This window comes from Anoplophora glabripennis, unplaced genomic scaffold (assembly GCF_000390285.2).
Source record: "Anoplophora glabripennis isolate ALB-LARVAE unplaced genomic scaffold, Agla_2.0 scaffold208, whole genome shotgun sequence".
NCBI lineage: Eukaryota > Metazoa > Arthropoda > Insecta > Coleoptera > Cerambycidae > Anoplophora > Anoplophora glabripennis.
Window position 1 is genome coordinate 457544 of NW_019416550.1, and position 11356 is coordinate 468899.

At 31.6% G+C, this 11356-nt stretch overlaps 2 non-coding genes across 2 annotated transcripts; both read right to left on the reverse strand.

The window, feature by feature from the left end:
- Positions 1-1444: 1444 nt before the first annotated feature.
- Trnaa-cgc lies at positions 1445-1516 on the reverse strand. Its single transcript has one exon. It is a non-coding gene; the product is annotated as a tRNA-Ala (tRNA).
- Positions 1517-2900: 1384 nt separating this feature from the next.
- Positions 2901-2972, reverse strand: Trnaa-cgc. Its single transcript has one exon. It is a non-coding gene; the product is annotated as a tRNA-Ala (tRNA).
- Between the last annotated feature and the right edge of the window lie 8384 nt (positions 2973-11356).

Below are 11356 nucleotides of genomic sequence, written 5' to 3' on the forward strand. Positions count from 1 at the left end.
AACCCCTGACTAATCCTTTTGCCGCAAGTTTATTTCACTAATTTTTTTCTGGAGTGACAAAATACTTAAAATATTTTTGTATAGAAAACGAAATCAATACTCCAGTTTCCGAAATTCTCATATAAGATTTACGACTTACAACATATATACATTTACGAGTATTTAGATGGCTCCGAAGATGTTTGAATTAAATCACGAAACTTGGTTATTGAATTAACTTAAAATTACAAATTCAGCAAATCAATTTACATTTACTGAGGTAGGGAAAATACTTCACAACAAAAATTTTCCCATTATATATCCTGGTACAGTATAAGAAGTAAAATAATATAATTTAGTTTTATGTAATCGTAATAAGTAGAGAGCGGACAATGTGTCTTTAACCCGAAGAATAGGTCAAATTTTGGAAGAGATGTGTACGCGTTCAAAAATGTATTGTGTATAAACTATGCAAAATATAATTATTATGTATAGCAAATATATCGTATTATCCTCCGAAGATTTGTACCCTTTATTTAAAATCCATAAATCATGTGAACAGGTTAAATAACGAGAAAATAATTAAGTTAATTTAGTTCTAAAGAAATGAAATGACACTCGCGCCCATCTCTAGTCCATCCGTCGACATCGGTTGCGTTTATCGAATTCCTATTGGTCAGAATTCAAACTGCAACCCTGTTACCAATGGAGCGTGAGTTGGACTATTCTATCATGTGCGTCGCCTGAGGCTATTCGTTACATTGACTTAATTTCCAATTAAAAGAACGACACTATTTTTAACCGAACTTTATTTAATAAATATGTAGTATACAATTTCTGATTTTCTAAATATTTTATAACGCCTAAAAATGTATGTACCGTGGAATTTTCGTGAATTATCACGTAAATTTCCGATGCATACCCGACAAGCCACTGCGTCATGGATAATGTATCTAGGTTTATGAATGACATATCTATGTTCAAGGTTAAAGACACAAATTGTCCGCTCTCTGGTAATAAGCTAAAGTTGAATTCTTTAGGAAATAATAATCTTTCCGTTATAAGACGTGAAAAGCAACGAATTTAGACAATTGAATTAGTAACGTTAATTACTGAAATTACATACTTTAATTTGTTATTTAGGCTACCTAAATAATTAAAATTAAAATAAAAATTAGTTCGCCCATTATTCCAATCCTTTTATTAATTGTTTTTCTTGCAGGAGCTACATTATTTTAAACAAATTTTTAGTAAACAATCAGCAACTGCTGTTTTCGTTGACTTGTTTTGAAATGTCAGACATTGCAGTTGAATAATGTTATAAACAAATAATTTTAGACATTTATCAGTACTTATTATTGTACTCGACATACTCATTAGATGTTTTTACATATTTAAATTCAATAGCAAACGAAAGTTACAATACAAAAAATAATATGCCAGTAAGAAAATATAAAACAAAAAATGGAGGAGCTGGGATTCGAACCCAGGACTTTCAGCATGCGAAGCAGACACTCTTCCACTGAGTTACACCCCCTTGATGAAGGGTGAGAATAATCGCCTTTCTTACTCGTACAACTAAATTTGTTCAGAGGTGCATTATAGGCATTATGGATATTACGAACTTTCCCATTTCCATATATTTTTGTTTATTGTTTGTTAGCTTTGTAAACTCATATTATAACTTCAGGAAATTGTTCTCCAAATTATTGTAGGCCCACAATGATTCAAAAACTAAGCAACAAAGTCAAATAGATATAAAGAGTTAGTTTCTAATTAATATCAGACTTTTTCTACATCTGGGGAAAATTTTAGGAATTAATGAAATTTGGAATAATGTCTGGAAGTATTCAGGTATTCCTGGCGTTACTAAGACAGTTTTTTTAGTTAGTTTAGTGTAATAATAATCCCCAAAAAAAGGTCCACCGGCGTTAAGTCGCATGGTCTGGGTGGCCAATTCTGATCACTAAAACGGGAAATTACACGACCAGGAAATGACTCCTGCAGTAATTGAATTGTTTCTCGGGCTGTATGGCATGTAGCACAGTCTTGTTGAAACCACATGTAGTCTACATCCATATTTTGCAATCTAAGTACCAAAACTGGATTATTATGTTGTGATAGCGAGCACCATTAACTGTTATTGCTTGACCAACCAAAGAAGAATGGTCCGATGATGATTCCAGCCCAAAATCCGCACCAAACATTGACACGTAGTGGATGTGTTTGTTTCTCAACAAGCCATCAAGATGAAAATGAACTTCATTGCTGAAGATTATTTGTTCGAAAAATCAGCAACTTGTTCTTGAGTGAACTGAACTTTGTAAGCAAGAATATTTCAATAAATTTAATGTACATTTATTGAAACCGAAAAACGTTTCAATAAGAGCACTTTTTATATATAAATTAATTTGTGAATTATGATTCAAGTATCAATAATATTATTAAAATGTATTTAAAAGACTAAATATTTACATACCAAGACAATACTTTTTTACTGTGAACCTATTCAGTTCCTAAGTCTACATCATTTTACGTCAAACATATTCCAAGTTACTGGATGAAAATATTTACATTTTAATAAAAAATATTTGAGTATATCTGTATATGAGGATGATGTACGAGTATTTATCTACTTATTGTAATATTTCAAAATTACTGACAAAAATAAGTTTGTGTAAAATTAACCCTCGACTAATTTAAGCTTTTATTTACTATTTTTTTTAATTGTGTAACAAAATATCCAAATAAGGAAAACGCTGCCACTATCAATTAACAAAATAATATAAAATGTTCATATTCATGTAACCAATAATATTTCAATTCTTCCATAATATGTTACATTATAAGTAGTTAAAATTATTCATTTCTTATTTTAAAAAATGACACGTACATGCAATTAGAAAAATAAAAAAGATATTTGGAGGAGCTGGGATTTGAACCCAGGACTTTCAGCATGCGAAGCAGACACTCTACCACTGAGTTACACCCCCGATGTCTTAAAGTTTTGTTAAGCCATATATAAATAGAGACCCAGTAAGTGTGTAATAAAAATTCTTAAAATATTTTTAAAAATTAACCAATTAAACCAATATTAAAGAAACTTGTAATGAACTCAGTAATTCAAAGTAATTAATATATTTTTTAATACAATTTTATTTGTCTTTAATTTAGTAATATTTTCTACAATACAACATTACGATTAGGCATGTTTAAAAATGATATTGTTTCTTATCATTAAGTGACATAAATATGTTTCGTTTCTGTCTTAGAAATATTTTCAAAATATTATTTTTACGGAGAGTAACATTATAGAGTCCGCAACCCACTACTGTTAAGCCAGTTGCCTATGTAGGATTTGGACATTACCTAAACCACAGCCTAGATAGACCTAGGCTGTGCCTAAACACTTCACAAACATCTAATAAATTTTACAATTCTATAAGAAAACATTAATAATTTAATTAAAATGATTAGACAATTCTTCATAAGCTGCTTCTTGATTGCGTCCCCTTTTTATTTATAAATTTAGAATAAAATGTTATTCATTATAAAATACTCTACTTATTATGTACTTATGTTACTATTTTTTTAATTTTATACGAACTATATTTAAATGAGGAAGCACAAATGTTAGCAGATAATCCGGAAACCAAAATAATAATAAATGGATCAAATATACCTTCAATAGCAATTCAATAGCTAGCTGCAGTGGCGTGCCATTATCACAATTAGATCCCTTTTGAAAAATAGGCCAGTCACCAAAAATAGATACAATAGTTTTGTAAAATTATGTTATTAATTTACTAAAAAAAATATCTAAAAATCCTTCACCTTTGCTGTAAATTAACATTGCCTGGAAGGTACAGTGCGCCCCTTTAATATTAGCTTTATTGTAACAAATATGTATGTTCAGTTGCATAATAATTTTAAAAAGAAGGCCGAGGTGTGATCTGAATTAAAAAAGTGTCAGTTTGTAAGTTGATGGACAGATGTCGCAAGTAATAGAATAGTCCCATTTGGTTCATAACTAGAGCTGTCACAATCTGTCCGCTAGCCATTAGCGCCGTCAGTCATAGCCCAGCCAGGTTGTCATTTAACCGGGAAAAAATTAGGGACCACAATTTTATTGTTCTAACCTTTAGGGGGGGGGGTCAATAGTAGTGTAAATTCAGAATCGCAACTGAATTCCACCCCTGCATCAGCCGCCATCTTGAATTTAAAGAAAAATCGTTTTTGCTCATAGACCGATCGAAATAACTCATTTATAGGAGAAAAAAAAAATTGTTACCTGGACTTTTATAAGTGGAAATAGTAAAGGGGCTTATAATAAACGTAAAAAAAATAAATACGTGAGCAGGGGCGGCGGAGGGTTGATTTGGGGGGTTGAAAAGGGGTGAAAAATGGTATCATTGAGATTTCTGGCGAAAGTTGATGTCAAACAAAAAAGTATCTAATACAAAAGTTATAGATCTTGAACAAATCTACAACTCTTGTAGAGGGCACTTTTGAAGTTAACCTCAAAATTCCGAGAAAAATGCGAAAAACAGGTTTTTTCCTTTTTTTTGGTTTTTTATTTCTCATTTCCGCAAAAATAATTTAATTTTGACGAAACTTGGTGAAAGTATACTTTGCTGTGTCTTAAATAACCACAATTTTTTTTAGATAAATAAATCAAGAAGTTTCCGAGATATTCATATTTTCCGGTCTGAAACACTTTTTTTTCAAAGAAAAATTCTACTTAAAAAAATCATCGTACAGAGTTCTGCCGGTAATCATTTTTTTCGTTTTGACATATACTTTTTGGTGAAATAAAAAAAATTGGAATCGCAGTTCAAAAACATGCTCAAAAATGCAAAAAAGAAAAATGACTCTTGCAGAAATGAGTTTTTCAGTAATTATTGTTGATAGTTTGTTTAAATTTAAAGAAAATTCAAAAACTGATTACACCATTCGATTGTACGGAAAAAATACAAAAGAAACTGTGTCTCATTGTTTGACCCGAAATTTTATTTTTGTACAGTATTGCTATAAACATAATATTTTTTTTCGTAGGATCGATTAATGTACTTATTTTTTTTAACTTTGAATTGAATTCATAGATGTATAAGCGACTCTTTAATTAAATTATGTAAAATTCAGATTTTTGCTTTCAAAATTTAAAAAATATTTACAAAGGATATTTACAGTTAATAATACTAGGCGAATCTTGGTCTTTTTGGCAGCCTTTTAACTTGAACTTCATCGTCCGATCCTTCATTAGAACCCAGTCTTCCTGTTCTTCAAACGTTTCTTTGATATCACTTAATTCTTCGTTTAATTGATCTTCCGGGTTCAAGCAAAGACTGGGCTTCTCAATTTCATGTGAAATGTCTTCGGAATCACTGAAATTTTCCGAAATTTTGTCAACGTTCAAACAATTGTCCGAACCATGACATTTTGTACATAAATCTGTACATCGCACTCCATGTTTTCGACACCCGCATCTATTACCGTTGGTAAAACCTTTTTATGAGACTAATGCAGAATCAAAAGTCATTGTTCGAAATGGTTGTAAATTAATTTCGTCTATTTACAAATGCACAAATGATTAATTATCTCTGGATGATTTGAGATTTCAGCAATACAAAGTATTAACTGCAAAGTCTACTTTTAAATTAGAAAAATTACCACCAACTGTCGGAGCAGAATTAAGTGATATCGAAGAAAAGTTTGAAGATCAGGAAGAAACCCAGTTTAATGAAGGATAGGACGATGAAGATCAATTTAAAAAGTTGCCAAAAAGACCAAGATTCGCCTAGTATTATTAACTGTAAATATCATTTGTAAATATTTTTAAAATTTTGAAAGCAAAAATCTGAATTTTACATAATTTAATTAAAGAGTCGCTTATACATCTATGAATTCAATTCAAAGTTAAAAAAAATAAGTACATCAATCGATCCTTCGAAAAAAAAAAAAATATGTTTATAGCAATACTGTACAAAAATAAAATTTTGGGTCAAACAATGAGACACAGTTTCTTTTGTATTTTTTCCGTACAATCGAATGGTGTAATCAGTTTTTGAATTTTCTTTAAATTTAAATAAACTATCAACAATAATTACTGAAAAATTCATTTCTGCAAGAGTCATTTTTCTTTTTTGCATTTTTGAGCATGTTTTTGAAGTGCAATTCCAATTTTTTTTATTTCACCAAAAAGTATATGTCAAAACGAAAAAAATGATTACCGGCAGAACTCTGTACGATGATTTTTTTAAGTAGAATTTTTCTTTGAAGAAAAAGTGTTTCAGACCGGAAAATATGAATATCTCGGAAACTTCATGATTTATTTATCTAAAAAAAATTGTGGTTATTTAAGACACAGCAAAGTATACTTTCACCAAGTTTCGTCAAAATTAAATTATTTTTGCGGAAATGAGAAATAAAAAACCAAAAAAAAGGAAAAAACCTGTTTTTCGCAATTTTCTCGGAATTTTGAGGTTATCTTCAAAAGTGCCCTCTACAAGAGTTGTAGATTTGTTCAAGATCTATAACTTTTGTATTAGATACTTTTTTGTTTGACATCAACTTTCGCCAGAAATCTCAATGATACAATTTTTCACAACTCTTCAACCCCCCAAATCAACCCTCCGCCGCCCCTGCTCACGCATTTATTTTTTTTACGTTTATTATAAGCCCCTTTACCATTTCCACTTATAAAAGTCCAGGTAACAAATTTTTTTTCTCTAAGTGTAATTTGGTTGGACTACAATATCTCGGCCATTTTCAACTTTACAACAAAAATGGTAAGGACTTAAGTTGTTGCAAATGCGATTTCCTACAACTTCTTTCGTTACAAATTTTATCGTGCGATCGACATTTTTCAAGTTAAGGAGGAAAATAGTGACAAAGTATAATTATCGAATTATCTGGTTTGTTATTGACTTTACGACATAAACAAAGTTGGAAAGAATTATATTTTCTACAATTTTGATCTCTTTGTTTTTTTTGCTATAACCAATATTTAAGGTCCTACGCTTGCGTTAAAGACGCGAGCGTAGGACCTTGCGGGAGTTGGTTTCAAAGGAATTGTTTTTGCTCAATATCTCGGCCATTTTCAACTTTACAACAAAAATGGTAAGGACTTAAGTTGTTGCAAATGCAATTTCCTACAACTTTTTTATTACAAATTTTATCGTGCGATCGATATATTTAAGGGGGAAAATAGTGACAAAGTATAACTATTGAATTATCTCGTTTGTTATTGACTTTACGACATAAATATACATAAACAAAGTTGGAAAGAATTATATTTTCTACAATTTTGATCTCGCTACTACCAACATTTAAAGTCCTACGCTTGCGGTAAAGGCGCAGAGCAATATGAAACTCTTGCAAACTCTTTCCCACACCACCACCGGGGTAGAGTTTCAGGCGCGTTTTTTTACGTGGTATCCCCAATAGGCCTAAACCACGTGTCATTGCTTGCAAGATAGTTGCAACTTCTGCCGTCTTCCTCTTTATAAAAGTTTCTTGCAAGCGTTAAAGGTGTACGCCATGTTTTTTAAAAATTTTTTTTTTCTTATAAAGTTTGGACCATTCTTGTTCATGGCAAGCTGCCGGTGACGTCAGGCCTATGGAATGTTGATCCCTTGAGTTTAGTTAGGCTTGCCATAGGCGTAGGACCTTAAATGTTGGTAGTAGCGAAAAAATCAAAGAGAAAAAAATTGTAGAAAATATAATTCTTTCCAACTTTGTTGATGAACATTTATGTCGTAAAGTCAATAACAAACGAGATAATTCAATAACTATACTTTGTCACTATTTTCTCCCTTAACTTGAAAAATATCGATCGCACGATAAAATTTGTAACGGAAGAAGTTGTAGGTAATCGCATTTGCAACAACTTAAGTCCTTACCATTTTAGTTGTAAAGTTGAAAATGGTCGAGATATTGAGCAAAAACGATTTTTCCTTAAATTCAAGATGGCGGCTGATGCAGGGGTGGAATTCAGTCGCGATTCTGAATTTACACTACTATTGCCCCCCCCCCCCCCTAAAGGTTAGAACAATAAAATTATGGTTCCTAATTTTTTCCCGGTTAAGCCCTTTTTTAGTCTAACCCGACTGGACTATCAACCACGCGAGCTGTCTAGCTATCGGCTATATTTTTACTCGTCTATTTCTCTGTAATCGAACGATTTCTTTTACGATTTTAGTTGTCTTTTGATACATAATTGTATATAATTATATCGAGCGTAGTTAGTGCTAAAAAAACAGCAAACAACTCGTACTATAATGACTAAAAAAAAAAACAAATTTACCATAAGTAGCTGTAAAATTATTAACATATAAAAACTATTCAGGTGGAAAACAAAACAGAGATATATTTTTTATAATAGAAAAGAATTTTATTAAAGTAAAGGAAAATAATGAGTTTCAAAAATACCTATTTAAGCAGCTCCCTTCGTTTAAATGTTTGATATTTTATTTTTTTTTATAAAGTCAATAAAAAAAAGCAAGGAGTAATAAATTATGTACTCAGGTCAGCACCACAGCTTTATCAGTAGCAAATTTGTCCAACAAAGAGGCACTCAACACGTATTGTTTCAAGTGCATGTGGTCATAGCGACAGTTAAATAACAAACAATACTTTCTTTTACTAAAAATATATAAAAAATAATGTAATTCAGTATACACATACCTGTATATGTATAAAAACGTTTGAAATAAATAAGTGCATTAGTATTCACTGTTATAATTTACAAAAGATGCAAAAATACAAACAAAATATTAGAATATGTTTCTCCTATTTAAAAAACTAAAACTAAAACTAATTCTGTCACATTATTAAACCAGTCTTTCCGATATCAATTGAAGAACCAAGAGGTTGGCAGTATGTACCAGGTTCGGTCGCTGACGCAGCAACTCGGCATTGAAATATTTGAAAAACTTGTTCCCATATTTATTTAGCCATACCCATATACAGGTCTGGTCGAAATAAACGTGGAAGTGGTAGAAATGTATACGTCCAGTTGAAGAAAGCGCGCGCGGGCAAACGGCGTATAACACAACTGCACTGAGCGACTGGGTAATAAATCTCAGTTGTTGACAAGCGGTTGACGAATTGCCTAGCAGTGCAGTGCAGTAATGCGGAATTTGGTGCGATTCAGGTAATTTGAATTTATTAAAAGCAGCCTCAATTAATCATTCATATTACAATAATTGCGAAGAGGAGAAATAAGAGGGATATTTTTTTTAGTAATATTATTACAACTTGGCATATTTTAGAGACCTTTTGAAACGGAACAAAACGAAATTTACCATCAATATAATAAAATTGTTTGAGGATATAAATAATTAAAATATATTGTTGGTCAAATGAACATATAATAGAAATTTTCTACACATTATATACAAATTATTATAATTTTTACCTTTAGCAGAAAACTTTTTTGGGAACGTCAAAGACTCGTTAAATTTTATTGCTAGACGTTTTTATACATGTTCAACTGACTACGGGAAGTCTATACCTTTTGTTATTGTTCTAAATGTTAAAGTTCTATGTTTCATTGTAATGTTAAACACGATATTATTTTTCTTGATACTTTTATGGATATAAATATCCGAAATTCTAAAGTTGCAATATCAAACAGGATTCAGGATTTGAAGTAACTTTACAGTGTTAAAAATGTAACAAAGGAACAGGAAAATGTAGCTAAACTTTATGGCTTCCGATATGGAAGGCAATTGAAGTTTTATATTTACGACCTCTAAAATTCCTGGCAAAATTTTTTAATGATATTTTTTCTTATTTCAAAAATTGTAGTACTATATTTTTTTCTATTTTCAATTGTTTCCAAACATATAAAAAATAAAGAAATGGTTACATTTTTGAGAACTTAAGAACAAGTAACACTGATACATCTACAAACTTAAAAAAAAAATCCTTTTCACGACACAGAACACGCTGTATATTCCTATATCGCATACCTACGCAAAACAAAAGGAATGGATGAAGTTACTGCATATTTTTCGAAGATTACTCCTAATCTCTCTCCTTAATCGAGAGCAAACCGAAACTTTTTCATGCTCGGCACAAGCATAACATATTTATCGACACCAACAATATTACGGGAGTGCCATTAAAACTTTTAAATACGCGAAGTTTTCATCTTTGGATTCCCAACTTCCAGGGGAATGCATAAAACTCAACACATTTACAAGGCGGAATTACCGTCTTCCCAGAAATTAAAGTTAATATCCAAAGTAGACCGACGCGTCCCGTGGAAACACAAATAAGCGGCGGGATTCGAGGAGGGACGATCGGGTTTTCCCCTCACCGGGACGAGGAGGGGGTAAAAACGAGACCCAGTTTTTTTCCTGGTTCCTAGGATCTACGGTTCGCTGAAACGCTAATTTATCTTCCACCAAGTTTGAAGAACAGAAATGCGAAATAGTAGCATTATTCTTCGTTTATACGGGGTGCAATTTTAAATGAGGGTCACTTTTATAGGTGTAATAATACAAATTACCCAGAGTATAAATATGAAATTATTTCTTCTGACAGCCCGCCACTGGATAGCTCCTAAATTTGATTGAAGTATTTTTAAAAATTATTTCAAGTTTTTAATAAAAAGTTTTTGTTGCAGTTTTTTTAAAGTACCTATTTAGTTTGTGAATCTCAATGACAATGAGTTCTGACATTGAATAATGAACTAAACAATTGCACGCAACAAAGTCTTCAAATTCTAAATAAAATGCTACATATTTTTACTGCACTAGATATCTCAAGTTAATATATAACGACATAAATAAACAACAAAGATAAACCGCCAATGATAAGCACGAAATTAAAACGATTATACGTGATGGAAAGGGTTCTGTATGTAATGTTCAATTGATTTCGTCGACCAATAGTTTCTCAGGCACGTGCTTGATCATTGGAAATAATTTTTCACGATTTAGTACAGAGTCTTATGAGAATGCAGATTTTTTTAGTCTTTCCACTTAGAATGCGCAACAATTGTACACAGCAACTTATATAAATAGGAAACCGATATCTAAGGAACCGTATGACAGCTTGTAGAAATCGATTAGGTACTTGTAAGATACATAATTTATAATAATTCTCCTTCAAACTGCTGTCGTTGACTAACTTATCCTCCATATGCGTGATAGCGGCAACACCGCGGTCTCAATGTAGCGTATTATTTGAAATTCGCAGATGTCCAAACAAACATAATGATCGAACGGGAGCGAGCAAACGCCGAGCCGAGCGCGCCAGCCAAGTGCAACGTTGACAAATCTAAAGGCTTTCTACTTTAGTCACTAGCGAATCTACAGAAACTTTCGTTAGACTTTAGACGGACCTCCGTACCCGATAAACCTCCTTA